At 35.9% G+C, this 17,574-nt stretch overlaps 1 protein-coding gene across 1 annotated transcript in view; it reads right to left on the bottom strand.

The window, feature by feature from the left end:
• Nucleotides 1–17,574, bottom strand: part of LOC120335200 (N-acetylglucosamine-1-phosphodiester alpha-N-acetylglucosaminidase-like) — a 220,740-nt gene that overhangs the window by 22,790 nt on the left and 180,376 nt on the right. The window lies entirely within an intron of this gene.

The following is a 17,574-nucleotide window of genomic DNA, read 5'->3' as shown; positions in this document are numbered from 1 at the left end:
AAATTATTACAAATCTAAATTTGCTTCTCACAAAGGCAACATCAAGGCAGTGTGGAAAACAATTAATGAACTTATTGGTAAAAATAAAACAAATTCTTGTCCTTTGATTGGAATTGATTGCAGTAATACACAAACTGCAAATAAATTTAACGAACACTTTTCCCAAGTGGCACAAAGCCTGCTCGACTGTATGCCACAACCAGCTGGCTGTGACAAAAATTACATTTCATATCTTGGGAAGCAAGAATCCTCATCCATGTTCTTAAGGCCAACCACATCATTAGAAATAAAAAATATCATACGCGATATGAAGCCCAAGTCAAGTTTTGGAATCGAGGGTATTCCATTCAAAATATTGAAATATGTTTCAGAACATATTATTGATATCCTGACATATATATCCCAATCTTTCACTATCTAGTGCAGGGGTGTCAAACATGCGGCCCCAGAGCACTTCCAATGCGGCCCTTGAACGCTTAACAATATTTGTAATATAAACCAAAATTTGCTGAATGTAGTTTTGAAAAATTAAAATTTTTTGTTTGCAATTGGACCCAATTGGATACACCTCAAGCTAGCAAAAGATAACTTAAAAAACACTTCAAGGATTAAATAAAATGCAAAGTACATGAAGAAGGTGGCATTTTTGATAAAAAAAAATGGGAGTTGCAATATTTCTACATTTCTCAAAATTCTAAAGCACATTGTTTAATTTGTCACATTTTCATCAGTACAATGAAAGAATACAGCAGTCAATATGACAATTTTAGAGATCAACTTGTACTAAATATACAAAATGTTTGTATATTATCATAATTATAAGGATACCTAGTTACTGAAAATCAATATGAATCATAACTCAAGCGGTCCACGTATGCCACATAATGGTAGGAAATATCTAGTCCGAAAAGTCAGTCATTTGTTTGTTTACTGATCTATACATGCAATGATAAACGTAATATTTTTGTATTACTGAAATGAATCAAACATTCTCAACGATCCAGAATAACCGATGATCATGTCGCCTCTTTAATTAGAGTTGGTTTTGTAAAATCATTTCAGCCTGATATTAGTAAGCTTGTGGCACAAAAGAGATGCCAAACGTACAAACAGTTTTTTCTGTAGTATTTTTGTAAATTCTAGGCTTATATATTTAGATCAAGTTTTTTTTAGTGTATGTATTGTTCTTTTCTTACCAAAACTTAGTTCAAAAATGTTTTGGATAGTTGTACATAAAAATTTATGATTTTTTGTAATAAATACAGTAAATTGCAATAATATTATGCAAAAATTAATATGTAAATGGCATTTGAAATTCGAGAAGATACCAAAACTTCATTCGGCTGTTTAAATGCATTACAATATATGTCACAAACTATACTTATCTAAAAATTGGCTTCCCAAAATTCTCAAAATGCAATGCGGCCCTCGAAAACCCACGAGTTTGACACCCCTGATCTAGTGGATTATTCATTGAAAACTTTAAGACATCTAAAGTTCTTCCTCTATTTAAAAAGGGTAGCGTTTCAGATCTTGGAAATTATAGACCTATTAGTCTTTTACCATCATTTTCTAAGATTCTTGAAAAAACAATGTATAGTAGAATGTCAAACTTCTTTGAAACTAACAATGTTTTCCACTCTCATCAATTTGGTTTCCGCAACCATCACTCCACTGCTATGGGTGCTAATGTTTTGGTACACAAACTGACCAATGCGTTTGAATGCAAACAACATGCAATTGGAATTTTTCTTGATATCTCAAAAGCTTTTGACACCATTGACCATTCCATCCTCTTAAGTAAGTTCTATCACTATGGAATTAGAGGCGTTCCATTCAATTGGATCAAGAGCTACCTTCAAGACAGGAAGCAAATTGTGCAATATGACAACTCATTCTCTACAAATATTAGTGTCATGAAGCACGGAGTTCCACAAGGATCTTTACTTGGTCCATTATTTATTCTAGCTTACATTAATGACATGTCCAGGTGTCTAAAATCCTCCGAGTCGATCATGTTTGCTGATGACACTAACTTGATTCTTCATGGGGGAAAAACCTTGAAGATTTATTCACAGTTGCAAACCAAGAACTAACCAACATTCATAGCTGGATGTTAGTTAATAAATTATCTCTGAATGCTAACAAAACTAAATTTGTATTATTCCATCCAAGCAAGCATAAAAGTGTGAGTTGTTAAAAAAAACTACTGCTCAATGGCAATGAAATTGAAAGAGTGAAAGAAATAAAATTTCTAGGAGTTATCTTTGATGAAAATCTGTCATGGAAATCACAAATAATGCATGTTATTGGTAAAACAAAAGAAACCTAGCAGTTTCTGCCAAAGTATCCCAGTGTGTTGATCAATCAGCTCTACTAGCAATGTTTCAATCATTACTACTTAGCCATATTCGATATTGTTGTTCAGTCTGGCTTCATGGTAATAAAACACTTGTCTCAAACCTGCAGAGTATTTGTAATAATTTTTTAAGAATAGTTTTTGGTAAAAGAAAACGTGAAAGTGTAGACTCTTACCTCAAATCACTAAATATACTTAAGGTTGAAGATATGATGAAATTTGAAATATTATCTCCAGCTCACGACTTCCATAATAATGCGCTGCCCAATTGCTTTAATGACATACTTGTCAAAAATACCTCCAACCGAAGAAGTAGTTCTGATTTATTCGTACCTTTCTTGAGTAAATCCGTGAGTCAGCATTCCTTGTCTTTTACTGGACCCAAACTTTGGAATTCTCTTCCCTTAAATTTGAAGACATTAAAGTCCAAAAAATCCTTTCAAAAACAAGTCAAGTCTCATTTAGTTTCCAAATATTAAAAATTACTACTGGTGGTATTCGATGACAAAAACTTGGGACACTCCACACTTGCACATTATTGTTTTAATGAAAATGTTGAACAGCTATTATAATATTGTTATATCTTGCCATGACTTGGCCAGAACTAGTCCAGCACCAAAGAAATGGTATTGTGACATGCATTTTTTTTAAAAATATAGGTAGCTAACGTACCCGGATGGTATTTTCTTTAAATAACTGCACACATTCTATCACTTCACGCTCGTGTTTTTATCGTTTTCCAGCTGTGATGTCCTTATCATACACGCTTGGTCTTATGTTTGAGTGGTGGTAGATAGTACAATATTGTTCCTGCAAGGTTACTAATTATTGCAACTAGGCGAGCAGTAGAGCTATGTTGGATTCTCCCCTTCAGATTTTAATTTGCTGTGGGTCATTGTAATTGGATGTGGTTTTTATATCATTTATGCATGCATGCCTTTTATGTTAAGGCATGGTGTTTGAGTTGACTTGTTGGCCAAGGTATAATTTTGTGTGTTTTTTGCATGGTGTGATAAATATTTCTCTGTCCCACGCAGAATGTCATCATAGATCATCTATCCATTGCTATATAATGACAATACATCCCATTTAATTAAACAAATATTTTTTGCCTGTAATAAATAGTTCAGAGCGTTCTCCTTCACCCAATCATTGAAACATCTACTCGCGGTTTTATTTTTATTTTTTTTCAGGTTACTTCGAAGTGATTAAATGAAGTAAAACACGTAAGGAAAAAATCAAAAAAAGACTCCGATATCCTGTGAAATAACAACCCTATTCCTATATCCTTGTCTGAAATCAATACCCAAGAATGAAAAACCTCACTTACACCCCTTGTAACCAATTTATTTCCACATCCTACTTTACTTAATTATAGTAATTTTACTGTCACCGGTAACTTTAATTACTTATTACAATCTGGACTATAATTTGGCAATAATAGTCTCTAATTCGGGGAATGAAATGGTCTCGCCCACCTCTTCATGCACCCAATTCTGGCAACTTTGGTTGGGCAACTTGGCATTTGACTCCAACTATAATCAGCTTGGCAATATGTTTTCAATAGAATCTTCCTTTTATATTTTAATTAACGATTAGAAGATCGATCAATTTGGCAATGGCAACCATTACAAAAATATCAATATGGTGTGGCAATTTTTTTTTTCTTTTCTAGTATTTATTTATTTTTTTTGTTTACTGTTTAGTATACCCTAAATTTATCGCGTTTTATTCTTACTTAAATAACTTCTCAGTGGTTGTGTGTGTGTGTGTGTGGTTGGTGGGTGGATGTGAGAGTGTGTGAAATAACTTAATAATTTTAGGTGAGTAAACACGTACCACTTCCTCATGGCAAAACCTTCCATCTTATATTTTGTACGTTATAAACCTTATCTAAGGTTTTGTTTGCTCCCCTGATTTCATAATCAGTTTTTATTCATTTGTTTTTATCTGTCAAATGTATTGTTATGCTGAGTATGGAGTCGAAATAAACTTATACTTATACTTATATACTGTTACAGGATAAAGACAGCTTAATCATATGGTGAAACATGACCTCTCGTCCGGTTACCAGTCCCGGCCGAGTGTAGGTTTAGTTAGCCAGTTATTTGTTTCAGTAGCATGGACTTTATAGTGGAGGAAGCCAAAGTATATTGATGAAGGAGTCTAAAGCAACTTTACCACATAGTTTCATATTCATTCCGGAAAGAGGAAAGTTGATAAGATGGCTTAATCGTATTGCTAGCCCATCGCCTCTTGCTGTAACCGACCAGCAGTCGGGTGAACCATGCGCTATGGTGAAGAGTCAAGCAATCAAGATAGGATAGGATTTACATATTTATCCTGGGGAAGGCGAAAGCCGATAAGACGGCTTAATCATATGCGAACCACGGCCTCTCGTCCGGTTACCAGTCCAGATCGGGTATGGGATTAGATAGCCATTTTATTTAGTAGTGTGGAAGAAGCCGTAACCGACCAGCGGTTATGTGAACCACCCTACGGCGTCAAAGAGTCCAGCATTCCTCTCCCACATGATCATCTCCGCATGGAATTCGAACCTGTGATCCCACGAAGTGTAAATCTTCTTGCAATTGATTATACCCCACAGGAATCAAACCAAGATAGGTGTGATTGGCAGCGTCTTCCGAACGCTTAACAAATATGCCAAACGTCAAGCTGATATAGATCATGGCTACTCAACTCACGGAACGTGGTCCGAATTCGAACGTCTTTTTCCACAGCTAAAATATTCCCAATTTTCAGTCTTAAAGACAATTTGAGTTACTAGGAAGCATTATTTTTTTAAATTTCCTAGGTCCTATGGGACCGAATAATTCACATTTTCCCAGTAAAGTCAGCTTTCGTTACCAATACATGATATTGATCACTCCTCCATTTTTTTTTCAAACGACGAATTTGAAATTTTGTTTGATTAGTTAAAATATAATTTTTAGAATGAACGGACCGCGATAATTTTCAAGTTTTGTAACCAGACCTTTAGTGAAAATATTTGAGTAGCCCTGATATAGAGTATGCTCTGGGAAACATTTATAGAACGGATCGGTTTCTAAGAAGTATCGGTCACCGTACAAACCTCATAAAACCAGAAAACTCAATATTTTTATGGCGGTTTGGTTTTATTCAAAGAAAACCTAAAACCTTGTTTATTCATAAAACAATAGTACCGGTACTGGTTTTGAGTTTAGGTAATAAAGCACTGCCTGATTCAAACCCTCTTTTTGAGTTTTTTTTTTGAAAACTGAAAAAGTCGCCGATAACGCGTGCAGCTGCCTTCTGCTAAAATCGCCGTGTGTTTTTTCATCATCATGAAGTGTTATTTAGACCGTAGACGCCTTTTTATTGGTGCTTATTGTCTCTAAATCACAAATTTGTGTTACGATAACGATGATAATTATTTTTGTACTCGCACGGAATTGTGCATCCGGTGGAAGGTATTATACCTTCATCGACGGCGAGATTCTAAGGACAAATTAAGGAGTGGATCCGCCACCAAATTTTTTTGATTGAAAAACCGCAATATAACATATTGAAAATAAAACAGTGGACAATATAAGTTTTGTTTAGGCCCGCGACAGTCTAAAATTATTTTCTAAGCATTGAAATTCGCAAAATTTCATGTGCCTACGGCACTCTTCACGTTTGGTAGGTGTTTAGAAACATATGTTCACTAAAATCAAAACAAGGTGAATTGTGGGCTGGGATTACCTTTTTTTTATCCAATACTTCAAAATTGCCGTCAAAAATGTTCCTGTTAACATTAAACAATGTTGAGAACGCGCATTTTGTGTAAAACTCTCCTTTTTATTTGCTGGACTTGACTTGGAAATCCCAAGAAAAAAACCTAAGGTAATATTGAATCTTCCACCATCATGAAAAAGAAATCCTGGTGTCAACTGTGAAATATAAAACCAGCTCAAAATCTCACAGAACTTCGTCGACGAAGTTAAAACTTGCTCTTTCTGTGGCGGTTCTGTGATCGCGATCTGGTGGTGACGCGAAGTCGTGTGCTGTCTAATGTAAAAGATCAGATACCTGTACTACTTAGCTTTGGCTTTCGTGTTCATTTATTTGTTCATCGCTTTAAGACTAATCAATTGTAAATAGAAAATCACTCATGCGTGAAAGTTACCACGCCTACCATAATTATGAGTATCATGGGTAGGAAAGAGACCAATCAACAAAAAACATTGCGCATAATAAAAACGCACTCACCCAAAAGTAAAGAATACTCGACTTTGAGTAAAGTTAGGGGCACTTGCTTAAAAGTAAAGGAGACTCATCTCTGAGCAAAATTAAGGGCCCTCACTCAGAAGTAAAAGAGACTCATCTCTGAGCAAAATTACGGGCAATCACTCAGAAGTAAAGGAGACTCATCACTGAGCAAAATTACGGGCACTCCCTTAGAAGTGAAGGAGACTCATCTCTCAGCAAAATAACAGGTACTCACCCAGGAGTAAAGGAGACTCATCTCTGAGCGAAGTTATGGCACTCACTCAAAAGTAAAGGAGACTCATCTCTGAGCAAAGGTATGGGCACTCACTCAGAAGTAAAGGAGACTCATCTCTGAGCAAAGTAACGGGCACTCATTCGGAAGTAAATGAGACTCATCTCTGAACAAAATTACGGGCACTCACTCAGAAGTAAAGGAGACTCATCTCTGAGCATAGTTACGGGCACTCACTCAGAAGTAAAGGAGACTCATCTCTGAGCAAAGTTACGGGCACTCGCTCAAAAGTAAAGGGGACTCATCTCTGAGTAAAGTTACTGGCACTCACTCAGAAGTAATGGAGTCTCATCTCTAAGCAAAGTTACGGGCACTCACTCAGAAGTAAAGAAAATTTATCTCTAAGCAAAGTTACGGGTACTCACTCAGAAGTGAAAAAGAATCATCGCTGACCAAAGTTACGAGTATTCACTCGAAAGTAAGGGAGACTCGTCTCTGAGCAAAGTTACAAACACTCACTCGGAAGTAGAGGAAACTCATCTCTGAGAAAAGTTACGGGCACTCACTCGGAAGTAGAGGAATCTTATCTCTGAGAAAAGTTACCGGCACTCACCTTTAAGTAAACGAGATAGCGATCAGAAACTGCGGACTTATCGATCTAGCAGCGTGTATTCTCCGCTCTGACTCGATAGCGACACCGCGTGTCTCATCACTAATTAATTAATAACTCGCTAATTATACGACATAAATCATTCAAAATCAATATGCTTTTGAACCGAGATATGATGAATGCACATGCCAAATTTGGAGCAGTTCAACCTCGCGATCGATAAGTGAAAAAACTAGTTCACGTAACGGTTTCCATTTTATACAAACTAAAACCACGTGTTGCAATGGTTGACTGTTTTATGTATGCTGCGTTTGGTGATATATGTTTGAATTTGTTACTTAGGTAAACTGTCACACGTATTTCTACCTATTAAACCCAAACTTTTTCATGTTCTCCCGTTTTAACTTATTGTTTGTGTGCTCGTTGATGTTCTTTATATATTTTTGCGAGGAAATCAAAATAATTATTATTATCCGAAATAATGACTGGAAAGGCGAAACCATATTTCTCATTTTCCTAACACCAGTCATTAGGGGTTGGTTTGGCTTGGATCTGAATAATACCATAATGGATATTGTCAAAAGGTTTTCCACTTATAGGTTAGGACAGAGATTGGTAATTTACTTTACAGTCAACGGGTTGATAAACCTCGTAAAAACTTTAACACTGGTCATATGTGATTGTAATAACATTGCGTGTAAATCCCTGTGGTCGGTTGCATGGTCATACTTAATCGTGTATATTTCGACTAATAATGCGTCTTCAATGGAAGTATCAGATTCCATTACTTCACCGACAATATCCGTTTGGGCGAATATTCGAGTTCAGTACAGCATGATTGATGACGCGATGGTGTTGTGTATGTATAGTAACGCATAGTGTATGAATTTCATGAACACATAGATAGTTTTTATGTTTCAGATGAGTCGTGAGTCCTAAAACTACGGTTGAATTGTTAGCAAGACAGGTTTTTGCAGATTTCAGGGCGAATCGATCTTCGGGCGTAAGTTTCGACAAAACCTCGTTGAATGTCTAAAGTTTGTGGTGGCGAAAATTGAAATTATATGAACGTTTACTGCCTAAATGTTTAAGATATACTTTTAGAGTTCCATATATCAGTTTACGAAAACAAGAGATCTGAAATTACTTTTTGACGTAACATGACATTTTCGATGTCTTAGACCAGGGGTTCTCAAACTTTTGGTGTTGCGGAGCCCTTGAAAAGTTGAATATTATTCGCGGAGCCCCAAAATAAATGTTAAAATTGTTTCTTTCAGATTAATATTTCTGAGCAAGTTAGATACTTTACTTATAAGTACTTTACTTATTTTGAATTTTTTCGTCAGCATGGCGTGTTTTAAACATCTTTACGCCGGTGTTTATTCTCCCTAAATCAAAAATTTCCCTCGGCATATACATATATTGTTACACAATGACGACATTAATTGCTTTTTTGTTCGCGTGGGGAATTATGAGTTCGATGTGAAAAAACATGTTATCATAATATAGTCATCCGCGACGAAATGCTAAAAATAATATTTAATGAAGAGATACATCCGCAACTCAAATTTCATGATTGAAAAACGGCATTCTAAAATATTAAAACTGAAACTTAAAAGGAAAGATCACACTTTTGGTTTCAGCAGACTCACCTCAGATTGAAAACGCTTTTATTGACATTATAAATCACAAAATTTGGTGTTATGTTAGGTTTTCATCGTAGTAACTGCGAAATCGAAACACAGTCAATTGTGCGCGCGATGTACCTTTTTTCCCATTCTGAAACTACCGACGAAGCCGCACGCAATTATTTGTGCGCGCGATCCGCGATGTACCTTTTTTCATTCTGAAACTACCGATGGAGCCGAATGCAATAAAATAAATTTCAACTGTTCGTATTTTGCCCAGACATTGTGATTTTTTAAACGGCGAAATCTATCTCCAATTTATTTATAGTTGGCAGTTTATCACATATTTTATGTTATTTTAGAATAGTATTCTTTCATTTTAGTAATCCTAATAGTAATCTCGATTCAAACGTGAGTAACGATGAGCACAATTATAACGAGACACGTTAAATGCTCGCATCGGTCATGGATTGAATATTTTACGCAACAGAAATCTCGTTATTCGTTTTTTTAATCGCGAAGAAGGTTGCGCGGTAACCTATGTCTTAGACTATGCAATCTTAAATATTTGTATTTTATTGCAGGAATGGACCTGTAGCGTAGCGAGGGTTAAAGGCGACGGCGATTGACAGTGTAGAAAAAGACCGTCTTCCTCGCTAACGACTATTGAACTGTCTTTGGAATACAGGCGAAATACTCGGCTACTCTGTGGTCCCAATATACATATAAATCAGTCAGAAATATCAACACCGCTACAACGGTGCACTAGTGTATTACAAGTGTTCAGATACTCAGATAGTAAGATTCAGTAAGATACATGTGTAGTGCAAGTGAAGCAATATATACGGAATAAATATAATGAATAAAGTAACGAAATAAAAATACGAGACGATGCTGTACAAACGCACAACGTCAGAGCGTCATACAACAGAACGAGAGAACTAACGTATACGCATTAGTAACCAACGTAAGACATACGTATTACGTTACACCTCCCTTCTTTATGAAGAAAGAAATTTACGTAGGGAATTTCTTTCACACCAAATATGGATACAAGTAAATTCAATGAACAAAATACGGAAGAAAAAATATTCATCATCTGATCAGGATGAAGGCGTTTTACTTAGGCTTGTAAAAATGCAATAATTAAAAATATTGAAATACAATTAAGCAATATAATGCGATAATAGGAAAAATCACACAATAAAAATAATTACATTGAAATATATAATAAGCACTGCAATAATGAAATTTTAAAGCATGAGAATACAATTAAAATTAAATTCACACACAATAATATGAAAATACTGATTTAATAATAAAACAAAATCAATACAATTCAAAATCATCGAAATGAGTAGGTAATCTCGAAACACGAGTTTTCGAAACAAGGGGTTTTGAATGTTTTAATGGTGAAGTAGGGATATCGGAAGCACCACGACAAACCAAGGATTCACGTCTTGTAATAAAGGGTTTGAGTCTATTGAAATGGACTCGTATACTAGGATGGGATTTCCTAATGTTTTCATCAACTGGTTCAATCAGAAAATTCTGATTTTCCAAAACTGTAATAATTTTGTAAGGGCCATTCCATAAATAAGCAATTTTACTAGTTTCACCAATAGGTACAGAAGGTGTATAAAGCATTACTAAATCATTAACTTGAAAAGTATTAGAAATAGCAGTCTTATTATACTGTTTTTTCATTAATTTACGAGATTTCTCAAGACGCTTTCGCGCCAATAATGCAACGGAATCTTTCCTAGACATAACATCTGATGTGCTATCAATTTCACGAGAATTACTTCCGTTGGGAATGTCGCTTATCGTTTTTGTTGAATTCCTCAAGTCAAAGGGAGTATCATTTGGTACAATTCCATAAGCCAATGTGATAGGTGGAATATCGGTCGAATCATGTATGGCAGTATTATAAGCATAACACGCCAATGGTAAAACAAGATCCCAGGATAATTTTTTAGAAACAGTTAAATGGGATAAAATTTGTAACAAAGTCCTTTGACATCTTTCTGTACATCCATTACTCATCGGATGAAAAGAAGTCGTTTGGGTTTTCTTAATACCATATTCTTTACACATATCTTTAAAAATAAAACTTTCAAAATTCGAACCTAAGTCGGAATGCAAAGATTTCGGTGGGGTATGATTACAAATCCACTCAGAAACAAAGATAGGTGTTATTGTAATAGCTTTTTGATCAGGAATTGCTATACAACGTAAATATTTACTAAAGTTGTCAATCATTGAAAAAATGTATTTATTACCGGTATTTGCCTTTGAAATCGTGAGAATATCACAACTAACTCTTTCGGTCACTCAAAACTGTGGGAACCAGATGTGCTTTACGAGCAGGAACTGGATTTTTTCTAGACTGACAGTTCAAACAAGACTTAACGAAATCATTTACGTCTTCATACAACGAATGCCAATAATGAAATTGCATTGCTCGTAAACGAGTCTTTCTCATAACAAAATGTCCTGAAGTACTTTTGTCATGAACATGATGAAGTACTAAGGGTATCAAAACTTTGGGAACCACGATTCTATAAGAATCTTTTCCAAGGGCTGAATCTCCAAAATGTCTATATAATACGTCATCAATGATTTTCAAATCATCAAATTTCGACCATAAGGTTTTCAAATCTGGGGAAAATTTCTCAATCTCATCAATTGCAGGTCTTAATTTATTCTCCATCCAACATAATACAACAGAAATGTGTGGATCTGCCTGTTGGTGTCTCATTAAATAATGATTATCAAGAACACGATTATCTGCAACTGAAACTTCATGAATTTCAGTTTGGGGAATTCTAGACAAGGCATCAGCATTGCCATGCAATCTACCAGGTCTAACAATTACATCAAAGTTATATTCGGCAAGAATATCTCGCCACCTACAAAACAATCTACAGGAACCTTTAAAAGATTTTAACCACTGTAATGAGGCATGATCTGTACGTATAGTAAATTTCTTTCCAAGCAAGTAAGTTCGAAAATGTTGGACAAAGTACACAATAGCATACAGTTCTTGCTTGGTTGTGGAATAATTTCTCTGGGCTTTGTTAAGAGCCAGACTACCATACGCGATAATGCGTAAGTCGCCATTTTGTTTTTGACTCAAAACGGATCCAATAGCTATAATCGAAGCATCACAATCTAAAACATATGTGTCCTCCATTTTGTGTGAAGGAAAAGCTAAAATAGGTAGAGAAGTAAATTTCTCTTTTAACAAACAAAATGCTTCATCAGCTTTTGGAGACCATACAAAAGTCTGTAAGTTCTTGGAAGTTAGTTCATACAATACATCAGCAATGTGTGAAAATGATTTTAAAAAACGTTTATAGTACGTCAAAAATCCTAAAAATGATTTTAGCTCTGTAACAGTCTTCGGTACAGGCCAATTGTTTACAGAACTAACTTTCTCAGGGTCTGAAGAAACACCTTCACTACTTACAACATGACCAAGAAATTTTACCTTACTACACAAAAATTTCGATTTGCCGACATTGAGTTTCAATTTCGCGGAACGAATCCGCTCAAAAACACGGCAAATTCTGGACTTCAATTCGGTTAAATTTGAAGCATAAACAACAAGGTCATCTAAGTAGCACACACAAATTTGATACTCTAATCCTTTCAACATACGTCTCATTAGCTTAACAAAAACAGCAGGGGCAGAAGTTAAACCAAATGGAAGTACATTAAATAGGTACTGTGAAGTAGATGTAACAAAACTTGTTTTATATTTGTCCTTCTCTGCAATTGGAATTTGGTAATAACCAGAAGTAAAATCTAGACAACAAAAATACTTAGCACCACCTAGGGCAGGGGTCGGGAACCCATGGCTCGCGAGCCATATATGGCTCTTTTGGTGACGGCATATGGCTCTCGGAAAAATCTAATATCCCAAGACTAAGCTTACTATTGTTACGAGATTTCAAACTCTTTTATAGCCAAATTTGGCAGGAAATTTCCAATACGTTTGAGAACGCGCGTCCAGCACATGTCTATGTTATGTAAGATAATTAACAGACAGGCATTGTGACAAACAAGGGGATTCTGGAACATATATTGTGACATCACAGAGCGATAGAGTTTTAAAAACACTGCGGAGATGCCTAAACGAAAAAGGGTGATGAGTATCGTAGATTTCAACTTGGGCTGCATGTGAGCAACCGTTCAAGGCCCGCAGCAACTACATGCAGCATCAGAAATCACATTAAATGTATATAGACATTGTATGTGTTGACTTTTGAGGGAACATTTCAGGCCTGATTAAGTGAAGAAATGTTATATGGCTCGCACGGAAATGCAATTGAAAATATGTATATTTTATGGCTCTCTTGACCAAAAAGGTTCCCGACCCCTGACCTAGGGCATCTAAAACATCATCAATTCTAGGTAAGGGTGTATTCTGTTTTACTGTAATGTCATTCAAAAATCTATAATCACAACAAATTCTAAGAGAACCATTTTTCTTTCTTACGGGTACAATAGGGCAAGAAAATGGACTTTCACACTCTTGAATTATACCATTATCTAGCAATTCTTGTATTTGTCTTTTAATTTCACCTCTAAAGGCATGTGGTTCACGCCTTGGACGTAAACGAATCGGTCCCCCGACCGTTGGAATTTCATGTTCACATAAATTTGTTCTACCCAGATCCCATGGGCTAGAACATAGGTTCTCAAAGTGCTCCGTACGGAGCCCCAGGGCTCCGCGAGAGAAACCCAGGGGCTCCGCGAGCTATTCGATTACTCTTCAAAATACTGACTCAAAATTTTGTAACTGTTCAAAGAAGCAATAACAGCTTTGATAACATCTGACAACAATATAGCCTCGAAATATGGTAAAGGGCCGGAATTAAAAAATGACATTATTTATGAGCAGTAGCGCAGCCAGGATTCTTAAGAGGGAAGTGGTTCAAAATTGGAATCGGAAATTTCCGCGCAACATTTTTCGCGATTAAAAAAACAGATAACGAGATTTCTGTTGCGTAAAATATTCAATCCAAGACCGATGGAGCATTTGACGTGTCTCGTCGGTATAATGTAGTTGTGCTCATCGTTACTCACGTTTGATTCGAGATTACTATTAGGATTACTAAAATGAAAGAATACTATTCTAAAATAACATAAAATATGTGATAAACTGCCAATTATAAATAAATTGGTGTCGTATTTTTGCGATCTTGGGATTTGTCAAACTTGATTTGTTCTTTCGCACTTGAGATTATTTTTAAGCAAGATATCGCTGTTTAAAAAATCACAATGTCTGGGGAAAATACGAACAATTGAAAATTATTTTATTGCATTCAGCTCCGTCGGTAGTTTCAGAATGAAAAAAGGTACATCGCGGATCGCGCGCACCATTGATTGCGTGCGGCTGCGTCGGTAGTTTCAGAATGAAAAAAAAGGTAAATCGCGCGCACAATTGACTGTGCTTCGATTTCGCAGCTACTACGATGAAAACCTAACATAACACCAAACTTTGTGATTTACAATGTCTATAGAAGCGTTTTCAATCTGAGGTGAGTCTGCTGAAACCAAAGTGTGATCTTCCATTTTAAGTTTCAGTTTAAATATTTTAGAATGCCGCTTTTCAATCAAGAAATTTGAGTTCTGGATTTACCTTTATTGATTATTATTTTTAGCATTTTGTCGCCGATGACTATAATATGGTAACATGTTTTTCACATTGAACTCATAATTCCCCACGAGAACAAAAAAGCAATTAACGTCGTCATTGTGTAACAATACATGTATATGCCGAGGGAAATTTTTGATTTAGGGAGAATAAACAGCGGCGTAAAGATGTTTAAAACACGCCATGCTGACGGAAAAAATCGGCGATTGTAACAAAATGAAATAGCGCACGTTACTAACGGCCTTTTAATTAAGTCTTCCAAAAATGTCAAAAAAGAAAAGATTCGATCCCTAATTTATTAATATGTTCGTCAAGTGTCAAATTTACAGCTTTAGTATAAAATTTAGATTTATTTATGACTTGTGTTAACCCTATTAAAAAAGGTTCAGCATTTAGAATAAATAAAGTACTTTTAACTTGCTCGGGAATAATAATCTGAAAGTAACAATTTTAAAATTTATTTTGGGGCTCCGCGAATAATATTCAACCTTTCAAGGGCTCCGCAACATCAAAAGTTTGAGAACCCCTGGGCTAGAAGACATAATATCGAAATTTTGTTCAGGAAAAGTATACCATTCTTCCTTCTCTGAAGGAGTTAATTTCACATCATCAAAAGATACTTTCGAACAAAAATCTGCAAATTTCTCTTTCAAATTAATCTTAGGTGGATTCTTTTTCGTGTTTTCGGTGACGTTAATATTACAACAAGAGTGACCTGACGTGTTATCAACAAGAATTCAGTCATTGGGTGAAGCATTGAAAACCTCATCTGAACCTGCTATAGGAGTGAACTCACCAAGCAGTTGATTTCTATCAACTTTCAATGAAAACGGTCCTGGGTTCGTGATACGAACCGGTATTTGGGCATCAATAGAATATGAAACAAAGTTAGATACAAGAGCCGACTCCTTTTGCTGCAAAGGAAGTCTATATTCAAAATAAACAAAAGTACGGGTCGGTTCTATTCCACTTGACTTATCGGGGAAAATAGGTTGAAAATCAGTCTCGGTAATATTATTAGTGTTAATGCCTGTGTCATTATTATCACCCATCAGACTTCCCATTAGGACGACAGTTTCAGATGGTCGGATTACGACTTTATCTATTGACGACACTTTGTAAGTGCGTCTTGGATATGGGGTTGGTTCACATGTAAAATAAATGCAGCTTTGCCCAATCTTAAGACTACAGTCATTGTAATCTAGAATGCAGGAATACTTATTAAGGAAATCGTTTCCTAACAATATTTTATCGACATTACCCCTAATGTCTTCTGCTACAAAAAACATGTGATAGTCGTCTATACTTCCAATACGAATACGTATTTTAGTTCTATATTTAATATTAATAGGTTCTCCCTTATAACATTCAAATCTCTGTGTAACGGATTCTATGTCCTGACTTTTGCTAGCTTTTTTCCACAGAGAAGATGAAATGAAAGAGGCACCAGCACCACTATCTATGATAGTATTTGCATGCAAATTATCTCCGATCAAAATGTCGGTATAAGCGGGAGTACACAGTTCTCTGTGCTGGTTAGTAACATTGGAAAGGGTGTTCGAGACTTTCTTAGCATATTTTTCATATGCTTTAGTTGTCAAGGGTTTTTCAGTTTCATTTACAGGCCGTTCATTTGATTCGGAATCTATATTGGAATCTATTTCTCGGGTTGGTGACTGGCCTCGTTCCCCAACCCTTCCGTGTTTAACACTGTGTTAACATCGGGTTTGGACTGTTTATCATCCTTAATCTTTATATTCTGGTATCTACGTAAAACTTTCTGTAGAGCAAAACAATTCTCCTCTGTATGATTGGTCTTTCTACAGTAAGTACAACCATCGGGATTTCGAGGTTCTTGTGCGCCGGAGAAACCTCCACGGCCACCCCGACCTCTGTTACGTGATCCACGGTCTCGGCGGCCATTTTGTTTCCCACGATAGTTTTGGCGTCTGGAATCGCCATTTCGACTACCGTCATATCTTGGCTTTGAGCTCATCGCATTGACCTGCGAATGCTGTGAATCATTTGGATCCACATAATCATATGCAAATTGTTTTGAGTTAGCTGCTCTCTCCATTAAACATTTAGCAAAAATACGAAAAGATGTATTCATAGGTCCAACCATATCTAAAAATTCTTTAGCTCTTTTATTGGACACGTAGTGGACATAACGATCGTTTCAATATTATGTTGTTGTTGTTCTTGTTCTTTGACACGTTTTTAAAAAGTCGCTTTTCTCTTCGAATACTGGACCAATTGCTTTGAAATTTTCAGTGGTTGAAGATTAATTTTTTCGCTAGAAGGCTATTACTTTTGTTTATTCTTAAATTTTATATGAATCCTATGAGATATGATATTTCATACAAAATTTCGCGGTATTTATTTTTACTCATGGGAACACTGTTTTACACTTATTTCAAGCGGTTTCGCGATCGATTGTCTTGCTCAGTACTACAGCTACTGTAGGTCGGTACTGGTAAGTTGCCATACCGGTGCCGTAACGCAGTGAAATTGACTTATTCCTTCCGCGGTATTACTAATGCTGCAATGCAAGTTTTATAGCCTATCGTATGCTTTTCTCTTCGAATACTGGACCAATTGCTTTGAAATTTTCAGTGGGTAAAGATAAAAATTTTCTCCAGAAGGCTATTACTTCTTTTTTCGCTATGACGTCATCAAAATTATGTGACTCTACGTGGGCATATATTTGAGCATAGCTCTCTTGTTTCTAATGCCATGCTCAAATTGTTGACACAGTATATTTTCTGTAGTCGGTGTTTTTCCAAATGCCAAATAACCCAAATGTTCGAGATCCTGTGCATACGCGGTGTAGCTTTCGCCTACCTG

Source organism: Styela clava, chromosome 1, assembly GCF_964204865.1.
Source record: "Styela clava chromosome 1, kaStyClav1.hap1.2, whole genome shotgun sequence".
NCBI classification, from domain to species: Eukaryota; Metazoa; Chordata; class Ascidiacea; order Stolidobranchia; family Styelidae; genus Styela; species Styela clava.
Note: the sequence above shows the minus strand (reverse complement) of the source record. Positions and strands in the feature narration are given on the sequence as shown.